The sequence below is a fragment of the Ascaphus truei genome, chromosome 4 (assembly GCF_040206685.1).
Source record: "Ascaphus truei isolate aAscTru1 chromosome 4, aAscTru1.hap1, whole genome shotgun sequence".
Taxonomy (NCBI): Eukaryota; Metazoa; Chordata; class Amphibia; order Anura; family Ascaphidae; genus Ascaphus; species Ascaphus truei.
The window spans coordinates 403,994,990-404,018,597 of record NC_134486.1 but is presented as its reverse complement, the minus strand read 5'-3'; the positions used below and the strand labels follow the sequence as shown (position 1 = coordinate 404,018,597).

The window sequence follows — 23,608 nt, the reverse complement described above, 5'->3', positions numbered from 1 at the left end:
AGAGATGTAGCTCGAAACATTATTTCCCCAGATATTGCAATACATCACAACATATGAAATTAAAGGGAACGATCAAGCCTGCTACATCTGTATATATAGAGATAGCGAGAGGCAACCCCAAATTAGGGTTGCCCACTAAAACAATACAAAAAATAATTTCTAAGAAGACCAGTATTACTTAAAAGTATTGCATGGACCCACTGTCAGAATTAAAGCAGCAATCTCTCACTGCTTTTTTACAGGATGGTGAGCAGACGGGGGGTCCCACAGAGGTGAATCACACTGTTTACAGCTCCTGTTTAAATCTCCCTCCCGGGGCGACAAAAATATCATCAAACCACAAGCCAATAGGTAGCTGCATCGTCAACTGTAGCAGCTTTCTATTGGACGCCCATTTATATCCCGCCATCAAACCAGGAAGTACAAATGGTAACTTAATCGATAAATATCTGTCACGCTGCGCTCACCACAAACAGGACTTAGACCGTGGGGCTGAGGTGGGGATGTATATAACCGCCGCCCTACAACCACGGAGCCGGGTCGGGAGTGCCTAGTCAGAGTCGTGAGGCCGGGTCCGGGTACGAGAGTTCGGGTATGTCGTGGGACTTGCCGTGGTTCGGGGTTGGAGAGAGAAGAATGGTCGATATCTGTAAGCCGTGGTCAGGGAGAGGAGAGAGATGGAATCCAAAGTCAAGCCGAAGTTCAGGGTTAGAGAAGAGACAGGTCCGGGTACAGGCAGGGGTCAAGACACAGGTTCAGACAAGCACTGGAAAAAGACAGACTTCAAGCAGTGAGCACATCACATAAAACCTAAATTTATGCTCAGCAATGCATAAGAATCAGGAAGGTAAAAAAATTTTTACATTCTATAAAGATAAGTTGATTATATGTATGCATTTTCCTGTGTCATAGTTTCACAGTCACCTGTTCATTAGGTCATGTAAGTGGAATTATAATTGTAAACATTTTGCCTCATTTTCAGTTTTTTATTGTATTAACCATTTGTATAAAAGTCTGATTTCAGACATATAAGAGTGACCTCCAAAGATGGGTGACTGTCAATAGTAATTGGACTGTCAAAGAAACACCGCAAGGTATTTTTTTGACATTGATTGGTAGCAAATTATAGGTGTAATTGAATAGGGTATATATATATGGTAATGAGAGATTAGGTAACCAACCCCTGACGAAGCCCCTAAAGAGAGAAACGCGTAGGGTTAATGGTTTGGAGGGAGCGCCAAGGACTGAGGCACACATCCGAAGAGAGCCCGATCTCTCACTTGAGAGACGGAGGCCGAGGAGTGGAGTAGATCAGAGCTGCAGTGTACATTGCGCCCACATACCCGGTAGTGAAGTACCGTAGGAGGAATCCCGCGAGACTTCGGAAATCCCGAGATCCGGTGATTGGGACGCCGACTAGGGAGAACTTGAGCAGGGAGAAAAATCCTTACCCACCGGGGGATCAAGCCCACAGCGGAGGTGTCAGTACCCGCACTCCCCACTACACCCGTCGAGTGGTACTCGCATGTAAGTGAGCAGTTATTGTGTTACTATTTGTATACGTTACATTTATTGATACAGGCTGTGCTTGTCTGTTCCATTTTTTTCCACTTTCTAAGGTTCCCCCTGTTGGGGGTCGCTGGACATTTGGACCGCATTACCCTGGTCTATACAGACTGAGCACGCCATTATCATCACACTATCCCTCATATAAGTCTAGTGGAGCACGGTAAAATATTTGTGTATACTCTTTAAATAAATGTTTTAAGGGAATTTTTAAATGTTTGAAGGGTAGGGGGGATTCGGGGTGAGTTCCAGAGTGAGGTGTGGCCCAGGAAAGCGGTGTAATTGGCTTTGTAAGTGAGGATTACGAGTTAGACTCTTATGCTGAAGGATATAGGTAGGTAGTGCAGAGATTTGCATAGGAGCAGCAGAGGAGGAACGGTGTGTGAAGTGAAGGAGTCAAGCAGCGGGGCTTAGTAAGGACGGGAGAGGGGATAGGTGAGAGAGGAAGTGCAGGAAGTAGTAAGGTTGCAGTAGGCCAGACAGGATATTATAAGGGAATGAATTAAGATCTTGGTTGACTAATGGACTCAATATAGTTTTGTGAACCCTGTAAAGGAACAGCTCTTTGAAATCATTTCAAATCAGCAGTTTAGATTCAACCACTTCCTACCAAAACACAAAAAGCAATTAGCAGCAGCCATAGTTTGCACCCAAACTAGAAGTTATCATAAAACAGTGTACTGTGTATACTGTATACAGTTTGTGCAGTGCTCTTAAAATCAAATTGCATTGAGTTACACAAGTGGCTGTGTGGCCTAAACATGTATCCTGCAATACAGACTTCTGATTTTGATTAGAGAAAGATAAGGCCTTTTTGCCAGTTTCTATGATGTTGAACCTGCTTTCCTGGCTGAAGCACTTGTTGTGTGGAACAAAACCCCCAAACTTTTAAGTATTAGGTATCATTTCCAGTCTCTTCCTGCGCACGACCCGACAAACCATTAGCCTAACATACAATGGGTAAATAAAAGAATGCACGTGATTGAAGCAAATAATTTAAAAATTAAATTCTAGTTATCTGCAATGTGATTTCAAAGCTGAGTGGGATGCAAAGCTATCGGTCCACAATTATTCTAACAGTATCACTCTAAAAGAGGAACGGGAGACGTCTGTTATTGCTACAGGAATATGAACATAACACGGTATTACTGTTACAATCGAAATTGATTAGGAGTATAAATAAAAGGAGGAAGCATACCAACAACTTTACATTGATAAGATGAAGCATTAAAGGAGGAATTCAGGCACTTTTTTAATTTATAATTTTTTTAAAACATATGTTTGGAGCAAGGGGCCTACGACGCTGAGCCCCATTATTTCTGCTCCGGGAACCCCCAGCTTCCCAAGATATTTACCTCCGAAGGGGGTGCTGGTATCTCTGCAAAGTTTAAAGCTCCCGCGTGACACGGGCCAATAGGAAGGCCGCACCTGATAATGCCACGGCTTCCTTTTAGCCCGCAGGACGTGGGAGTTTTGAAAAGCGGCCATTACGTGATCTCTGCTAGCCGATCGGCTACCGGCACCCCCTATGGAGGTCTGTATCTCTGGAAGCAGGGGGTCCTCAGAGCTGAAGTTAATAGGGTTCAGCGCCAGAGACCCCCTCCTTGATAAAAAAAAATGTTTAAATCGCCTGCTTGGATTGTCTGGTTTTAAAGGGAGAATGAGTAAAACACATATAGGGACACATACATAAATGGGCTACAATGTATCTTATAGCGCCATACTGTATCACAGGGCGAAGCACGTGGGCCATACCGTAGTTCCTTATAGAAATCCAAGGAGCAAGAACATCAGTTTAAGAAAACATTATGGGAAATCCACAAAGTACACGCCAAGATAAATTATTGCAAACAAAAAAAAACCAGACATCAGCTAAAGTAAAACAGCAGATGGGAATTCAGGGAAAAATTGTGTGTACAGCACTTCCATGCTTCAGGTGTCTCAGATAACAGAAAGCAATTAATTTTCTGTTGGTATGATTAGTGCTTCCCAAACTGAGGTACATCACTTAAAGCAGCAGTTCAAGCAATATCCTACATCTGTTTTTTTTTTTAATAAATCTGTTCTGTACTATGGGAAAATACTTGTAGCATTTCATTTTTTTAAAAATGTTTTAAAGACCCTAACTACTAGTAGGCTGATAGGCTGAGACAGGTCTTCCCTGGGACGCCCGATCTACAGTATGTTGGAGAGGATGTGGTCTCAGGGGGGATATGGCTCATATATGGTGGACATGCCCAGCGGTGCAGAACTTTTGGGTGATGATCCAGAGTGTGGTCCTAGAGATGACGGAACTGAGGATCCCCCCTTGACCCGCTGACCCTTGGGCTGGCCAAACCAGAGGAAAATATCCTGTCCACCATGAAGAAACGGATCTCTTTCATCCTAACCGCGGCGACATGTTCCTTAGCTGCGGCATGGAAAAAGATTAACACTCCTTCAAGAGGAACGGCGCACGAAAGAATAAACGAAGTTGTGTACATGAAGAGGCTGACTGCCCAACTAAACCAAACCACGGATCAGTTCCACCGAACATGGGAGCCTTGGCTCCAAAGATAAGAAGGCAAAGGGAGAGTAAGCCCCGGTGCCAATCACTCTACTAAGTTCCCCCCCATCCCCACCCCTCCCTCCCCTCCTCTCCCCTCTACCTTTTCTCTATCTCATCTTCTCTATCCACTTTGAATTCGCACCTGAGACTACGGATCAGCAGCTCACTGTTAAGAAACAAAGTGAACAACAGGGAAATAACCAATGGATCTTTAACTACTCAAACCAGAGACTAATTACGCTATATACCAAAACTGCAGATCTGAATACTGCCTGGAAATATTTTGTATAATGTGTACCGTCCCTAATGTGATGTTTCCCCTTGCAATGCAAAGATTTGTATGTCTCAAAAAATACAATAAAAGATTGAAACAAAAAAAAATGGTTTTAAAGACATTTTTTATTTCAAACATTTTTATTGTTTTCTGACAGGGGTACATTCACATCACATGGTTGTTTATAGACAGTAAACTTAATTAACATATACATTTAAAAGTGAACAACCCGAAGCATCTCAAGGTTGATTGATCGAGAAGAGGCGATCTTCCCCTAGTATTTTGTAACCTCCTATGCATTTAGATTCTACTATGTAGATCCCGTCCGGGAGAATTAACAGTTTTAGGAGGATCTTAGATCAAACCCCTTATATTAGTACTGTAAAGGATAGGCAGAGAGAGAGAGGGGGAGAAGAGAGAAGAACAGAAGAAGGGGGGAGAGAGGGGATAGGAACGGGGAGAGCTAAGGGAAGGGGTGTAGTTGTCCTCCCCTCCACCTTGTCAAAAGACCCTGAGTAGACATGAACTCCCCCTTAGAGGGGTTAGTGGTCTAATGCAGAGTCCAAGTGAAGCATCTATATCTCATTTTTAATCTCTTTAATTATAAGGCCACTGTGCCCAAACTTTCTCATATTGTACTATATTCTGTTTCAGGAGCGCCGATAGGTATTCCATAAGCTTGACCTCGCTTACCTTGCGAAGGACCATTTGCTTAGAAGGGGGTTTAATCTTTTTCCAATTAGCTGCTATTGAGCAGCGAGCCGCAGTCAGGATGAACGAGGCCAGTTTTTTAAGAGGGACAGAGATATCTTCGATGGGTTTCGCGAGTAGGCATATCAGCGGGTCCATCCGGACCTCAACTCCTACCGTCTCCTCAACCAATGAGCATATCATATTCCAGAAAGTCTGGATCTTTGGGCATGTCCACCATATATGCACCAGATCTCCTCTCTGGCCGCACCCCCTCCAACAGAGGTCAGACAGGCCAGGGAAGATCCGGCTCAGCCTACTCGGGATTAAGTACCATTGAAATAGAATCTTATATATATTTTCCTTAGTAGTAGTGCAAATAGAAGTTTTGGCTGCTGCTTCCCAAATATCCTCCCATTCATCTCTGTCTATATCAAGATTGAGGTCTTCAGCCCAGACATTTTTTATGTTTCTAATGTAGAAAGCATTTCCAAACTGACAGCCCCTTCCCCTTCTGATTGGCTCTGGCTCGAGCCCCGCCCTCTCTCTAGCAGTGAACCAATTGTATCTAGTAACTGCCCAGTCAATCATATTCCAGGAACTACATTGCCCACAATGCTGTGCAAGAACTGAATGAAATAACCCTGAGCAAGCGATTGATTACAGGAGAACGGATAGATCTGCAGCTTAGCTAATCACTTGTCAGTGTGCAGGTTGTATTGATGCATATATTGAATGGGGGAAAAAAAATTTATTTAAAAAACGGCAGCAGCAATTTCCCTCATTTTTTTTATTTTTTTCATTATTATTATTATTATTACCTTACCAGATCTGTGGGGTCTCGCTGAACTCAGCCGCGCTGTTCCCAGCTCTGGGGACCCTCTGGTTGCCTCTACAACTTGCATTTAGTTGTTCTGTAGTTTCTTGCACAAAACAACAGTTATGGCTGCTGGGGTCGCCAGGAGAAAACCGAGAGACGCCTTCTATTGAAAGATGACATTGCGGCTTTCTATTGGTGGCTCCAGTGGCCACATATGTAGCTTTTTTGCGACTGCCATCCCAAGATTCAGGGGTTAATTTATAAGCAGCTGGGGGCTCTCTGGAAATGGAAGCAGCCCAGTTGAAATCTGCAGTCCCCCCCCCCAGAACCACTAAGATAAGAACCCCCCCTTAAAACGAGCAGCAAGGATTGCTGCTCTAAAGCAATCCGGCTTTTAAAAAAAAAAAAATAGGTTTCAAGTTGGGGGTCTCCAGAGCTTAACTGCATTCATTTCAGCTCCAGAGACCCCCTGCTTTCCTGAGTTTTGAAATGGGCCAATAGGAAGCCATGATGTCATCCCTTGTGGCCTCCTATTGGCCAATGTGACCAGGATCTTTTATACCTCATGAGCTACTACCGGCATCCACTAAGGAGGTAAATATCTCGGGGTGCATGGGGTCCCCAGAGATGAAATGAACAAAGTTCAGCTCCGGAGACCCCTCCCCCCCTTCCTCCCCCCATGCTTCATAACCTACTGTATTAAAATAATCCGACATGTTCTGCAGACCAAGCAATACCCTACGTGTTTTTTATTAAACAAATCAGTTCTGTACTATGAGAAAATACTTCAAGCATTTTTTTTAACAACTCGGAATTAAATTTTTAATGTATTATAATGTAACAAGTGTTTTTTTGTTTCTATAGCAACCATTTACATAGTCACATCCCCTTCCTCTTCTGAAACAGGCTCTGGCACACCCCTTTTTGAACCCTGCCCTCTCTCTAGCAGTGCACCAATTGTAGCTAGTGACGGCCTGGTCACATGATCTTCCCCACAGAACTTTACATCTTTGGTCCTCTTCTGCTGCACTGACAGCCATTTAGTGAACCCCGAGCTGAATCTTGGCCGAACGATCACAGGAGAATGGATCGATCGGCAACTTAGGTAATCACTTGTCAGTGTGCAGATTGTATTGATTCACATATTGAATGGGAATTATTTATTTTTTAGTTTTTTAAATGCAGCTTAAACTGCTGCAAGCACATCAGCAGTAAATATTGGTCATATAATATAATGACCAGAAGAATATGTTGGATAGCAAAGTAACAAAGTAAGCAATTTACTGCATTTCTACTTACTGAAAGAAAGGAGATGTATTGAATCCAATGGCTATGCTTATGCAAGGGTTACGTAAATTACACCCTTTAGTGGACATAAGGATATCATTAATAATGTTTCTTATGATACTGGGATACAGAACACTTGTTTAGAAATGCAACGAGTGTCAAATGAAAAGGTCAAGTATTTACAATACGTAGAATTACTGGGGTGAACGTATTCTACAAGTTAGGTGTAAGATAGTGTGAAACCGGTGCTCAAACAAACAAATGTCCCATAGGCAAATACTAATCTTGTTTTTCTTCCGAGTGTAACATGGTTAGTCTATTCTGCCTCTCTCTTCCCCCTGTCACATAAGTCCTTAGCAGTCTAAGCTGTGACAGGCCATCCTGTGGGCTTTTGACCCCTCTCATGCTGCTCTCTGAGTGACAGAAGTGTGGCTCTTGGACTGTGTTTAGGTTATCAGGTATAGGTATAGACCCTGAGCCCTCTCCTTCTGGTTCATCAGAGAGGCAGTTCTACATTTAGTCAGTCTGTTCCCCTCCTTTCTAAGGAGTGGGAGTGAGTGCCTCTCCTCCTCGATGGGAGTAAGAGAGGCCAGTCAGCCCTCATGGCTGACTGGCCATCCAAGATCTTAAAGCACCATCCAGAGGCCTGGGTTCCTCTGAGACCTATGCATCGCTGTGAAAGATCTACAGTGATGGCCACAATAAAGAATCCTTTGTTACTTTTTACACCTGTCTGGATTTGAGTCAGTGGCCCTGGGTGTATGAGATGTGCTTCAGAGGCGATTCCTAGAGCCTAATGAAGCTGGAGGCAAAGAACAACTGATACCTAACCCAAGATGACACCAAAAGCTTGTTCTTGTCTACACTACAATACAGACCAGTCCAGAGAGGGAGGGGGGGAGGGGGGGAGTGCTACATGAGTAAAAAGCCTCCTTTCAGTTAAATATATAAATCTAATCCAATATTGCTTGGAGAATGGTGCCTAGTGTCTCCCGTGGGTTGAACACATATAGCCTTGCTGACACCTATATAAATCTAACTGACGCACAGTATAGCATGATGCTGGATACTAAGTAGAATCCAGGACAGGAAGGGAGCAGGATCGTCAGGAACACCCAGAAAAAAACATACAATAACAAATCATAGTGTAGTACTTAAGGACAATTATGGGTCAGATTTCAGGAAAAACTTGGCTCTTACGGATCGCCTACTTACAAGAAGCAGGATAAAAAACAGCGTTTTTGTATGTAAAGTTGAATAATATATTCCTCCGCCTAAGATAGCAGCATACAGCAGTCACTGATGGTTGTAAACTGGATAGTGTAATCGCCGGGGCTTTCGCTCTCACAGAACAGCAACCGCATTCATACAGAGAAAGAGGGAAACATAGTGTGTACCAGGTAACACTAAAAATTTATAAAAGAAGCATAGAAATGTGTACTCACAATGCAACGTGTGAGCACATTCACATAAAGGTTTCTTTGAATATCAGGCAGCTACACGAACGGCTTGGCAGTTGGAAATGTCCTCCAATCCACTCAGAAATCCCCTCCTCGAGGGTGCCCCCTCGTCCGGATAGATGGCGTCTGACGTCACTTCCTGGCCTCGGAGTGACGCCTTCCGGTGAGGACGGGAAGATCAGGGGGTATGGAAGACTCGCCGAGCCGCAGCAGCAGTGCCTCTGGGGTTGGAGCAGGCTATCAGACCATCAGGTTATGATGCAGCTGTACTCTGTCTCCTTCCTTAGCTTGGCTCAACGCGTTTCACTGCATCCGCAGCTTCCTCAGGAGCAAGATTGACGCCATCTATCCGGACGAGGGGGCACCCTCGAGGAGGGGATTTCTGAGTGGATTGGAGGACATTTCCAACTGCCAAGCCGTTCGTGTAGCTGCCTGATATTCAAAGAAACCTTTATGTGAATGTGCTCACACGTTGCATTGTGAGTACACATTTCTATGCTTCTTTTATAAATTTTTAGTGTTACCTGGTACACACTATGTTTCCCTCTTTCTCTGTATGAATGCGGTTGCTGTTCTGTGAGAGCGAAAGCCCCGGCGATTACACTATCCAGTTTACAACCATCAGTGACTGCTGTATGCTGCTATCTTAGGCGGAGGAATATATTATTCAACTTTACATACAAAAACGCTGTTTTTTATCCTGCTTCTTGTAAGTAGGCGATCCGTAAGAGCCAAGTTTTTCCTGAAATCTGACCCATAATTGTCCTTAAGTACTACACTATGATTTGTTATTGTATGTTTTTTTCTGGGTGTTCCTGACGATCCTGCTCCCTTCCTGTCCTGGATTCAAACGTTTTGTGAGGGAATCAGTGTATATTCCCTGGAAGGTTGAGAGTTTCTTTCAGTTACACAATATATTATTTAATATTATTTTAATATTATTTAAATATCACTATCACTGTGTTTTAGCGCCACACTGAATCACTGGGTTTCACATGGATACTAAGTAGAAACAGAATACTGTAACTCACTTCAGAGTCCTGTTGAAACCTGGAGGAGGTCCTGGGACTTGCATCCGCTGGATAGAAGTAACAGGAACGAAAAGGTAAAAAACGGAGCATCATCCAATGCAAGGAAATAAGGATCCAGAAGGGGCTACACTCACCATGGTGAAGCGCCACAGGCGTGAAACGTTTAGTGTTTTTCCCCCACGTCTTTATGGGTTCATTTTTTTGTATGTCCAATAAAGTCTGCTTTAGGAGGGTAGCCCCCGCTGGATCTTTATTTCCTTGCATTGGATGGTGCTGTTTTTTACCTTTTGCTCCTGTTACATGTTAGTCGTAGACTATATTATACAAGGCAAATCTATCCAAACCTTCGTAAGCTCGGTCATGGTCCTCATGAAAACCCAGAGTTAGTAACACCTGCCATTCAAGCGTTAAACCGTATCTATTAAATCACAACAACCATCGATGGCATTTGAAAGTACGGATATCCGAGAGAGAAGGGTTCACGTGAGCATCAACAGAAGCATCACTAAGAAGTGGTGAAAAGGAACAGTACAAAAATAAAATAAATAAGAGGGGGAGAAAAAAAAACCAGGATCTGCTAGAAACGCGTACTGTATACACTGGAACCTTCTATTTTTGGGCATATCTTGCAGCAAAATCACTAAATGGTTATGGAGATTTGAGAATGTATTGGTCTGTCACAGTAGATTATTACATTTAAGAACTATTTGATAATCTAATAAATATTATTTGGAATTGGTGACCTCATCAAGTGCGTACTTACAAAATGCCGTTTAGTGAAGAAGATAAGCGCGTTATAAAGTGCCTGAGACACAGCAAAAATTAGGGTCCAAAACTCTTACACAATGTTTCCTGATAAAGGACGGTCGCCAGGTGGACTGAAAAAACTAATTCGTAAAATAATGCATCGTTCAGGAGTGGGAGCAGCTGGATCAGCGCGTTATCGATTATGCAATCAGACCGCGGCGTTCATCTTCGAGCGCACTTTTCCGCATGAGGACATTTTGAACACACACTTTGAACTGAAGCTTTATAGTAATATTAGTGTTTCAGATTAAATTACAGGCATACCCCACTTTAAGGACACTCACTTTAAGTACACTCGCGAGTAAGTACATGTCGCCCAATAGGCAAACGGCAGCTCACGCATGCGCCTGTCAGCACGTCCTGAACAGCAATACCGGCTCCCTACCTGTACCCAAGCTGTGCGCAAGCGAGGACACTATAGAGCCTGTTACAGATGCGTTATTTACATCAGTTATGCACGTATATAACGATTGCAGTACAGTACATGCATCGATAAGTGGAAAAAAGGTAGTGCTTCACTTTAAGTACATTTTCGCTTTACATACATGCTCCGGTCCCATTGCGTATGTTAATGCGGGGTATGCCTGTACAGCAGTTTAACACATTTACGAACTACGAAGGAAAAACTCCTATTTCACAATTAATGAACATGATCCTCCCGCAGTGTATCTGGTACTTGTTGACCTAATACAGTGACATCCATTTAGATAACATCAGTTGATTATCTACATCGTGCGTCTTATATAGTGTTACTCTACATGACAGACCTACAATTGTGCATATTTTCATGGGGATTAAGTTAGGGGATAAAATAAGATATTCAGCATCTGTTTTGGGAAGCTGGGAGAATCAGCTCACGAGTACTAAACAACTATACAGGGCCCTCATGATGTATAACAGGGGTGGGCAGCTCCACTCCTTCAGTTCCACCAACTGGTCAGGTTTTCAGGATCTCTGCTTAAGCACAGGTGGCGCAGTCTTCGATTGAGCCACTGAATTAAGCCCCTTGAGCTGAAGCAGGGATAGCCTAAAAAACTGACCTGTTGGTCGCTCCAGGACGGGAGTTGCCTACCCCTGATGTGTAGGAAAAGTCACAAGGGTAGGCGACTTACGTATGCGCTCTATGCAGCTTTTGCTTGTATCTAAAGCTAATCACTACTGAACAAAGAGGATGACTTCCTTGTGATGTAAGCCGATGTGTCAGGCCCCATTATTGCTACATTATCAATCAAATGACCCTGTAACCAACTTCTCTACGTTCACTTATAATGGGGCCCTGCGCATGTCTAGCTACGCTACTGGACACAGGTCTATACACACCACCACTGAAATACAGCACCATTGATTCTATCCATTAAAGTGTAGTTCTGTTTGGAAGTAACAAGTTGTTTTCCCATCTGAGTTCAACACTGCTGAGCGCAAAACAAAAATCACAATTGTGTTGTCAAACAACCTCAAAGTATCTTCTTTCTGTACAGCAATGTGTGTGTTCAATCCTCTCCATCCATTTTCCTGCTGCTGTAACTACGCTCTTTAGTGGGGTACAAGATTGATCCATTGCCGGAGTAACGTCTCTTGTTCCCCAGGGCAGCCTCGCAGAGCCTCGGATTAAGGGTCGGTCATGTGTTCTTAATTCCCAAATGCAGGCAAGAGTTCTCCATTTAGGAAAATAGGCCTGGCCTGTTCGGAGAAAGGTAGGCAATTCTGGAGGCTCTTGGTGGCAAACAGCAAGGTAAACAGAGTAAACACTTACAGAAGCACACCATAACTATACAAAGGGCTCATTGGTTATCTCCTCTTTTACGTCTTTGACAAGACAATTTTACCATTACTGAACAATGCAAAGAGTGCAGAAACTATGCATGAACATTTACTGAATGGTCCCAACAGCCCACACTCCGTGCTATTATTCAGCAAATCCGCACAATGACCTTTACCTATTTTGTTCATGTTCCACAGTGTAGATGCTGCGGTCAGACTTTATATTAATAAAAAGAGAGTGGTTACCGAGGAAGAAACAAAACCCCACTCATAGTTTAGGGGAACAGTCTGCCAGAGACTGTTTATTGTGTAGCTATCATAAGAGTACATATAAGTCAGTCTTGAGTCTGAATAACATAGGCACTAAATCTGTATGTTTAAAGCAGCAGTTCAAGAAATATCCTACGTGGTTTTTTTTTTTTAATAAATCAGTCCTGTACTATGAGAAAATTACTTGTAGCATTTAAAAAAAAATGTTTTAAAGACATTTTTAATGTTTTAATGTAGAAAGCATTTCCAAAGTGACACCCCATTCCCCTTCTGATAGGCTTGGGCTCTTGAGCCCCCCACCCTCTCTCCAGCAGTGCACCAATTGTATCCAGTAACTGCCCAGTCACATAATATTGCTAGACTACATTGCCCACAATGCTGTGCAAGAACTGAGTGAAATTACCTGAGCAAGCGATCGATCAAGATTGAGATTGCTGTGGAGAATACTGTCCAGTTTGTATATTTTATACTGACACTCATCTGCATATATTGCACTTTTGCTGCGTTGCTAGCATTTTGCTACCAGCCATTCAGACATTCAAGTTCCTGTTTACACTGTGAACTCTCTCCGGCTGAAACCTCGCTGACGTCATCGAGCTCACGCGAGATTTGATTCAGTGTATGCTCTGTGTAGGGCCGGAGCAAGGGGAAGGCGGCGTGCCTCGTGGCTTTCGGTCCCTGCTGGGACATAGAGGGGCTATTGTGGCAAGACACACCGCGGACATCACACCGAAGTCCTTCTCCTTGGGTTCCTGCGTCTGAACGGGCTGAGTTGTACTCAAAAATGCATTTTATTCAGCTCTGTTTGTGAGTGTGTATTTTTATCCCTTATTCCATAAATTTATTGTTATACAATTTTACGCTATGAGTGCGCCTGTTTTTTCTGTGTTTTTGTAGATATCCTCAAGGAAGTGGTGTTCCCTTCATTCGGGCTGCAGAGACTCTTTTGGATAACAATTGGATTATCTTGGGATTTGTATATATTTTTTATATATATTTTTCTGGACATTTTCTTTTTTATGTATTTTTTATGCATTTTATTAGTTTAATACATTAATTTTTATTCTATCCACTGTGCTTAGCATAGGTTTTTTATTCTTATCTGTATTATTATTACTTTTATTTTTACAATCACCTTATATTTTTATAGAGATATTATATAGTGATACAGTAGGTTGGCGCTAATATTTTTTCTCTTGTTATATATATATATATATATATATATATATATATATCATAGAAAGGAACCAATGGCACTCCGTAATAAAAGTCACTGGTCTGGGTGCATATCCTATAATGGAATATAAGCAATACGATACCGTTAGAGAACGAAATCAGCAGGCAGCACTCCAGAATTGATCAAACAAGTGTATTGCATGAATAGACACAGAACCGACGTTTCGGTCCACGAGTGGGACCTTTCTCAAGGTAAATATATATGTACTAGTAAAATATATTTTGAAACCATACTGTACTCACAAACAGATGTAGACCAAGAAATGTATTTTAAAGGCCGGTGTGTGCTGGGAAAGAAGGAACGCGACAAATCATGGCCATGGGGAATGCTGCTGCGGGCAATCGCTTGTTTCCTGGAACCTCCAGAGAAATGTCATCGGGTGACATCTGTATCAAAACCAGCCTGGCCGTAAAGCTGTAATAAACTCAGTCAACAGGAGAGAAGTTAGTTTTCAAATGCCTCTGGGACCACTACTGCAGTCTTTGGGGACCACTGATGGTCCAGGGACCTCAATTTGAGAACTGCTGCTGTATAGCGCTGGTCACTAACCGTGTGTAGACATTGGCATCTGGTGTGTGGGTGGCATCATCACTATTGATTTGCTCGCTAGTAAGGAAATTGCAGGAGTCATATTTATTAACTAAGATGACCAAAATTAAAACATGAATATCTTCCGAAATAGTGGAACAGGACGAGGGGACGGGAAACTTTTTGAGGCAGGTTTCATATTTCTGATATTTGAATTATTTACAACAATAAATCGTTTTTATCATCCGAGTCTGTTTGGACTATAAAAGTCAGATGGCAGACAAATGAAAAAATGGCCATGGCAAGTGGGAAGTTGTGACCACCTAACCAGTGCAGACAGTAGGACTGTGTTTACACACAACTGCCAGTCCCATAAGGTTTGAAAAAAAAAATATTCAGGAGAGTCATGTACAGATCATTAACTAGGCAGGAGAATGGAAAACCAGTAACAATTAATTAAAAGGCACCAGTGACTGTATTAGAGTGTTATTAGTTATTAATGGTCATTGTGATCTCATAATTGGGGGACAGTGGGACACAGGGAAACATATTACTTACACAAGTTTCTCCCCCTACCTGTTTTTTTATTTTTTTTTAAACTTCTTTTTTTTGCTAATGCTCTTGAATTTCCTCTGAATAAACCTAAATATAAAATTGTCACCACGAATACTATGCCCAAACGTCTAGTCACTCTGTGAAAAGTAACCAAGTGTGACCAGAGGCGGACTTAACTTTTTGCCGCCTGTAGGCTCGGGGGGGGGAGAGATACACGTGACGCGTGTTGTCATGGCAACTCAACATCGACGCTACAGGAGGGGGCCCGCTCTAGAAAAGGTAAGATTCGCACACACACACAAATTGCGTTCCCCAAAAATTGCCGCGCTATGCTATATTCTTGTCAGCCTTATGGGAAATCCGCCCCGAGCGTGATTCAGACGATAATCAATCCTGCCGCGGATTATGTAATAACCGTACACCAAATGTACAAACAGAACATTTTTGCATCTCCATGATGAAACAATAGCCAACAACGAGGTAACCGTTTTACTTCCACGTACAGTAAGCTTCCAATGTCTTTTTGTTTTGTTTTTCAAACGTATTTGTTTTTGGGCAGGAATGGCCAACTCCAGTCCTTAATGACTGAGCCACTGATTGAACCACCTGTGCTGAAGCAGGGATGTCCGTACAACCTGACCTGTTGGTGGCCTTTGACGTCTGGAGTTGGCCACCCCTGTTTTTGGGGGTTTAGATGAACCCCAGGGAAATGTGAAATCCCACTCAAATTGTCTTGTAGCCTCAGCAGCCTGTTCCTGAATAGAAAGTACACGGGTTTGCTAGTCATCACAAGGACGACAGTAGAGCATGTAAAGAAACAATTTGTCACCCCGATAACAGTACATGGCATTTTTTTTTTTAAATCAGACCATCAGCGACATAAATGACATGTTTTGCATCCAAGAACCCGATATAGGATATCATGCCTTCAATTCCAAATTTCCTTCCGCAGACTGTGCCAGGTGAGAGATTTTTTAATTACACCTCTGTAATTAACAATGAATCATGAATTACCTTTCTACAAACAATTAAACAAAATGCTCTTTCTGGCAAATTGAAGGTGTCGCAACTAATACTAAATATTGCCAATCTCCCACACATCACGGGGGAAAAGTGATGTTGATGTTTGTCATTCATAAAGCAGATATTTTGCCTGCATCTCTTTTTCTGCCACGTATAAATGGATCAAGTACAACACGTTAATGTATTCACGCATTGTGAAAACAGGAAAAAATGAACACAGAAGCAGAATATATGTTAATAAATAGGGAATAAGAAAATGTCTATCAAAGAACCGAATCCTTGATATATTTAATGATGTATGCTGCATATTGTTTAGAAGTGATTCCTTGCGGGGTTCAAATGCTCATGTAGTATACTGTACAAGTATGTGTGTATATACTGTAGGGTTCTACATAATTATTCAAATCTGCAATAACATACAGGTTTCTTTTTTTCTTTCCTCTGAACCAGTATGGCTACTAATAAAATAAAACTACCACCCAAAAAAATGAAGGAAAAATAATTCTTCGTTTGACAGTAAGGTATCTATGCATATAAAATATAGTACTGATAATCATCAAGGTTAAAACAATGGTTTGCAACTAGATAAGGCCCCAATGCACACGATTCACGATGGAAAGTAACTGTATGTTATAAAGAAAATACAAAGAAGGAGACCATAGCCTGTAAAACATATAAAAACCTTGGTGCGGAGGTATCACTAAAATCAACAACACTTTAGAATAAAATTACAGTTTGTACAGTATGCGTGTTCTCACACTAATACACACACACACACACACATTCCCCTACACAACTCCCATTGATACATGCCTGTGTAAATTATCTGCATGGGCATGTTTTCCCATAAGAACCACATCCTACCTAGACTGACTGCTCTCTCAACATCCCACCACATCTCCAGCATCTATCACAATGGCAATTACATTGAGATAAACAAGCTGGTATTAGACACATATGAACACACAGATAACAAAATTAAAGACAATGCTCACATTTCTCATTTACCCGTCATGCGCGGTTAGGGTGTCTGCTCGCCCTGTGGGTCTTCATTGGTGTCACTAATTGCAGGGTGAGGTGCAGTAGTTATTAGCCAGCATGCAACAAGAAGAACAAGAAGAACAAACTGTTGCTTCTAGAGCACATAGAGACCCGGCCACAGAGAAAGCACAGCTACTTTGCCTCTACTAGAACTTCTTTCTGGGTCAGGTGCAATCAGACGTTTGCTGCTTTACAGTTACCTCTTAGTAAAGGCAAAAACAAGCTGGACTTTTCCATTCCGGATCAGATCTGCACAGCGCCGGTTTTAAAGACCGGAAAACAATTTCCTCTTCTTTTTTTTTGTAAAAGCAAAATAAGCAAATTTACTTTGCTCTACAGTGTGCCCATCCAGCCCATCAAAGGGACATATGCTTCTCTGGTAATGCACTCAACCAGTCTCCCCCCAAAAAATAAATATATATTTATTTGTGGGCACACAGCAGATGGCACAATGTCATTTAGAAAGTGCATTCATTTTTGTTGTTGTTTTGTTTGTCACTTTGGTAACCCGGGCGTCACTGCATTGGACATAGATTTGGAAAAGCCCATGAGACTTACTGTAAAAAGCCTTCCAAGTTTGACAACCACCCAAAAAAGTTCTTAGTTTTCCTTTTAGCCCAGAATGGTTTTCTTTCCTGAAGCTCAAGCCGAGAAATCAGACAAAAGAAACTGATTTGACTGAGCTGTGCCAAGTCTTGCCTTCTCTTTTTTTTTTCTTCCCTTCCTCCCCGTTCCCTCTGCTCTCTCTTTCTCGTTCCCAGCATGGCAACCTTCCCGAATCCCAAGCAGTCTTGGCGATGCTCCAGCCCGTGCCAGTCTGTCGGAGTCCTTGTTTCCCAAAGATGCCCTTTGCGGATCAGTTCATATATTAAAACAAAAAAAACAGAAGAATAAAAAAAAGGGGGGGGGGGGAAGGGGAGATGACGACAGCAAAATGTGGATCCGTAGCCGAATCTTGCATGGACAAACACCTTCCTGTGCCAAATACACCTTATGGTTTCGGATGTTTCAAATTGGTCACGTATCATTTTTAATAAGCCATTGTGGAGTATCACAAGCCATTCGTTGTGAAGAAATCTGATAAGAGATCTGTTTCTCTGTCGGGGAACGTCCGCATGCGACACACGCACAACCTGCTGTAAACCAAAAAAAAAAAAAATCTTTTAGGGGAGGAGGAGAGAGAGAGAGGGGTGTGTGTGTAACTTTAGCAAGTGCCACATACTGTACTTCTTCAAATTTTACTTGGGTTTCCTTGCTGCAGACAAATCCTGGGAGGGCTCGCGATTTGGTGTGAATATTCATTTTCATTGGAGGTGAGGAACGCTAGTAGAGCATCAGTAACAGAGATGTCCTTTAGAAAAGGATACCCACGTGCAAACATTATTTCATGTGAGCAAGAACAATTTGAAACAAAAGAGAAGGAGATACATTCGTTTTATACACACAACAAATCAAATGGAAAAAATAAGTGTTTATACCAAAGTACATTTATTACTATTGGTCTACAACAGAACCTTAATACGGTATATAACTCTTTGGTTGTTTAAAAAAACAAAAAAAGCTATTTCATGTTTTTACAGTGCATTTGTTTATTATTACAGATCTCGCTGACTGGGAACCCAGCACATTACAGTGCAACTCTACAATGTAAAATACATACAATACATACAATACAGATACAATACGCAGATGACACCAGATATAAATACAAGCAGAGAAGGGAATCTCTAATCAGAAGAGCTTGCGATCCAAGTGAAAGACTGGGAGAAAGAAGAAATGAATGCAACACCACTAAACATATCAATAAACAAAACAATGGATCTGCACAGTATGTGCAATAGGTTGGTACGGTCAGTGGGAACTGGGTGGAGCCTTGGGGAACCCAGTGAAGTTACCAGGGTTAAATCTCCTGCTAAGGAATACAAAACGGCTGCCAAATCCGGCGCCAATAGGACATTATATTGGTAAAATCGATTCCCAGCAAGGGGGTCAAAAGGTCCCTAATTTACTGCACTCATTGGAGTATAAAGATAATAGACTAATGTCAGCCATGGGATGCAAATATTCCCTTAATGGCAGAGAAGCCCAATGCTACATCCAACATGACAAAAATACGCAGTAAAATACTTATATATTCTCTTGAAAAAGGGTAATTTAGTTTAACCCTTTGGCCAAAGCATTGCAAGCTTGCGAGCCACGACAAGGCAGACCCTGTTCGCAAGTCCTAACACTACCAGATAAAATACTAATATGCCTTAATGGGCCTTCAAATATGGAGGTGGATAACTAATTGTGGAAACCATAGTCATATGGTATCTAAAGCCGTAAAATACAAAATGTATTACATCAAAATATAAGTCTACAGGAACAAAGGTGATTCTTATATACTGTACAGTGAAAGCGACGGTAAAAAAAGAAACTAAAATCTCTGGTCGGGAGGTGGCTATCTGGCTAGTCGGAGGAGTGTATATAGTATACAATACTAGCTGAAGCGGAATTAGTGCAGTAGTGCAGAAATAAATGCACTATTGTCATATGCGCGTACTGCGGTGCATCTGCCATGCAGCTTATCTAATGGTCATGATGGATAAATCCAGTGATATTTTACATTGATGTAATACCAGTTTCTGCACCATATACTGTATATGTAGAGATGTATATGAATCTATACAAACGTGGATACGCTCAGATGCTTAAATTCATATCCCAAAATCCCCCTATATACACAGCGGTCAGTGTCTCGATGTGAGTCGGCTCACCTCTGCTAATAACCAAAACAGGGGGAGGAGCCGTGATGGTTGCGGGGGGGGGGGGGGAGGGCGGAGGAATCCCAGACAAGGGGCAGGTATACCATATATAAATCTCCTCTACAAATTACTGAAACCATGGTAACAACATTCTATTACCCAAGACTGGTGTGGTTCTGTAGGAAAGATATTTACCGTTAGGGCCCGCCTCTAATAGTCAAAACAAGGCGCATTATTAAAGCTGTATACCTGGATCCCAGTACCCCGGTCGTCCAAACTAAGATATCAGCCCAACTGAATACATACTGTACATCAACGCATATATTGATATAGGGTGTTAGGTATAGTGTTGCTTACTGGGGTCCAACCCTAGTGATGACAAAAAGGTTGGTTATAGGAATAGTGGCATTAACTGTATTTAGCCTCTGTAACAGATTCAGGAAACATTTTTGAATGTTAATACATTTCATAGAGGTTTCTTGAGCAGAATGAGTTCAAAACAGTGCAGAACTTTAACTTTACTTGACACATACAGGGACAAAAATGTCTGCATAAAACATTAAAGCAGCAGTCCAAGTTGCCATTTAAATTTTTTTTTTTTAAATTCCCCTTTTATATGTGCATCAATATCATCCACACAATAATAATAAATTAGTGAAGTTGCCGCTCGATCGGCGAAGATTCGGCTCGGGGGTTCACAAAATGTCCCCAGAACAGCAGACGAGGACCAAAGATACAGAGTTCTGTGGGGAAGATCATGTGACCAGGCCGTCACTAGATACAATTGGTTGCACTGCTAAAAAGAGGGCAGGGCTCAAAAAGGGGTGTGCCATCGCCTGTTTCAGAAGAGGAAGGGGATGTGACTTTGTAAATGGTTGCTATAGAAACAAAAAATGCTTGTTACATTATAATAGATTATAAATGTCATTCACAATGAAATTTCTTTTTGTTTTTTTAATTTTTTTTGAAAAAAAAATGCTGCAAGTATTTTCTCATAGTACAGAACAGATTTCTTAAACAAAAACACATGTAGGATATTGCTCTGTCTGCAGCTTTAAAACCAAAACATAATTATAGGTTCTGCAATATCTGTTAATTCACTTTATTTCTCCTCTAACCATACTACACATTATGCCCTCCCTACTGCTTATTTTCAGTTTGCCGTTTCCGCTTTCCTTTGTAAACTTTTCTAGTCTTTCCATTGTCCTCACAACTCCCCTCCCTCTATCCATATTTCTTCATCTCCCCTCCACCCTTACTGTGCCAATACACATTGGTGACTCGTCATATCAGCGGACTAAGCAGCCGCTTAGGGCCTCCTCTGATACAGGGGGCCCCTTTCCTGCTCCATGGCTTCCCGCTGCCATCGGACAATGTCAGGCTGTTATTAACCTGTTATCTTCTGGCCAAACCTCCTCATCTTGTGCCCTACCCGCGGAGTGCAGTTTGGGTCGCTCAGACAGATCCAGTCAATGACCGGAGACATAGACATATACAATCTGATTTATAGAGATCAGAGCAATATACCTTGTTCCGCTGGCAGGACACAAAGAGGCACATCCTTTAAGTTCCTATATGGGTTCCTTACCATTCCGGTGTTAACTCCATTAACATTAATGGGAGTTAACACCAAAACTGGTGCGATAACCCATATCGGCATTTGATGCAAGTGCCACAGCGTAAGGAGTATGGGGAGGGGAATAGGGTGTGTTAGGGGAGGAAGGGATAGAGTGCGTGTCTATGCACTGTATGTGATGGTCAGCTTGTCTGTGGATGTCTAATCACTTCCTGCAATTTGTATAGTTGTAGTTATTGTAAAATAATTACTACACATCAGCTGGTTTAGCTCACACTGCTAGAGCTGTTTTATAGAAAAGCAGTGGTTGTGGGTTCTAGTCCTGTTGGGTCTGACAGTATTCCAGTCATTAGACGGGTACCTTAGGCTAATTATCAACTCTATATAGTTGGTATGGGAATCCTTTTAGGAAGTGTGGGAAGGGTCCCCCCTTTAGGTAATCTTGTTTTGGTTACTTTAATTCAGTTCTGTTGTGTTCCCCAAGTATAGAATGAATAAAGGTAGATGAGTTTGGGAGGAGAGGGGGGGGATGAACTCATGTCTAGCCCCTCCCCTGCTAAGTATGCTCGTGTTGGTTGATGTTTACCTACAAACATGGATCTCCAATGTGATAATATTTTTATTATTACCCCGCCTTTCTTTGTTATGTACCCCAAAAAGAAAATCTCAATTAAAAAATGTGTGATAAAATGATTCACGGAGTTCCAGGAAACGGATTTTGACAGTTTCGCTCATCCCATGCATGCTGTGGCAGAAACTTGTTGCTTCTAACTCTGTAACATTACCAAAGTGCACCCTTTCCTCTATCACTCTACTGTTAAAACTCTAACGTACTGTAGTGCCGACGAGTACTCTAAAACAAATCTGGGGCAATCACCAACAAGACCCAGGCACATGCTGGGTACATGCTGGGTACATGCTGCAACATTTCAGTGCCATTTTTGCAGACAGACTAATGGCCCATCAAACTGAATGGGAGTGCCAGGGACCCCCGCTGCTACTCCGATGGGCCATTAGTCTCTGCAGAAATGTCACTGAAATGTTGCAGCATGTACCCAGCATGTACCTGGATCTTGTTAGTGATAGCCCCAGATTTTCCAAGGCAAGTTTTAGAATACTCGTCGGCGCACCTGTATGCCCTTATCCTCTCGTTATTGTAACTATTACTAGCAGAGCTCCCAAAGTTCCACTTTGTAATCTATCCGCAATTCTGCAAATAGAATCATATCCCTTTCTTCCAGTACAGCATCTGCTCATCTCCTCCTTAACTCCCAACCATGGCTCCCATCAAGTTCTTTATCACCTAAATAGTTCTCCTTTTTACCTTAAAGGTTCTCACCCCTCCTCTGCTCCTCCCTACACATCAGCTTTAATTTCTCGCTATGCCCCTGCTCGTGTCCTACGCTCTCCCATAACCATCTCTTCTTCACTCCTTCCACCTCCACAGCGCTCTCTTGCCTTAAACTCTTTTCCTTTTCTGCCCTGTACCTGTTGAACTCCTTTACACTTCGTATACACCAAGCACCCACCTTTAAGTCATACCTAAAAAAATACATCTTCCGATTGAAGCATTTCAATAGCTTGGACTCATGGCTACTGTCCCACAGCTAGAGTCGCAGCTACCAACCATTGTGGTCAAGCCCTACCATCTGCAGCACTTATTCTTTCACCTGCTGCCTATGTAACTCTCCCAACATACCATTTAGGAAAGGAAATACCTGCCCCGAAGAGCTTACAATCCAAGTGGCATGTTAGGAATAGAATACAAGAAAAATGCAACACACTTAAAATCATACAGTACAAATAGGAAAGGAAATAGCTGCCCTGCAAAGCTTACAATCTATTATATGTTTTCAAGTTTGTTGCATTTAATGTATTATATTTTCCTGTGATATATTCTCTTTTGTAAAGTGCTGCATACAGTACATAGGTGAAGCTACACAAATACAAATATACAATTGTACTGTTGCCAATGCAACCTGAGCATAATTCATGCAAAGTACCATTTACACAGTGACATTAAGAAATGCACAATTCAAATGACTCTGGAATCATTTTAATGTCATAATGAACAGCATGGATGCTTGACACATAAATCCCTTCCAAGTGACTTAGGTGCCTTTATTAAAGCAGTATGGGTTTTGTTGAAGATATAACCATAACAAGAGATGGAGGAGTAGGCATAGCACTTCTGTACACTCTTTGTAATTTAATTTTGAAATGTTAAAAACTGCATACAGTATAACAGGTTATAGATAAAAAAAAATCAAATGTGCAACAAAATTACTGAGATATCTTTACTATCTGCTCTGGAGTCAAGTTTCAGCCCTTTTTTATTTAAAAAGCTGTTAGGCAAGGAGAAGGTTACAGCAGTACAGTCAGCAGTC

General features: G+C 42.0%; 1 protein-coding gene across 7 annotated transcripts in view; it reads right to left on the bottom strand.

The window, feature by feature from the left end:
• The window catches only part of MSRA (methionine sulfoxide reductase A), a 442,168-nt gene that overhangs the window by 362,413 nt on the left and 56,147 nt on the right, over nucleotides 1–23,608 (bottom strand). Inside the window, exon 1 of one of the 7 annotated variants that reach the window (XM_075598691.1) lies at nucleotides 16,853–17,533. The exons of the other annotated variants lie outside the window; for them this stretch is intronic. The gene's annotated coding sequence lies outside the window, so the exon portion shown is untranslated. Of the gene's footprint in view, nucleotides 1–16,852; nucleotides 17,534–23,608 lie in introns of those variants that run through there. 7 annotated transcript variants of the gene reach the window in all.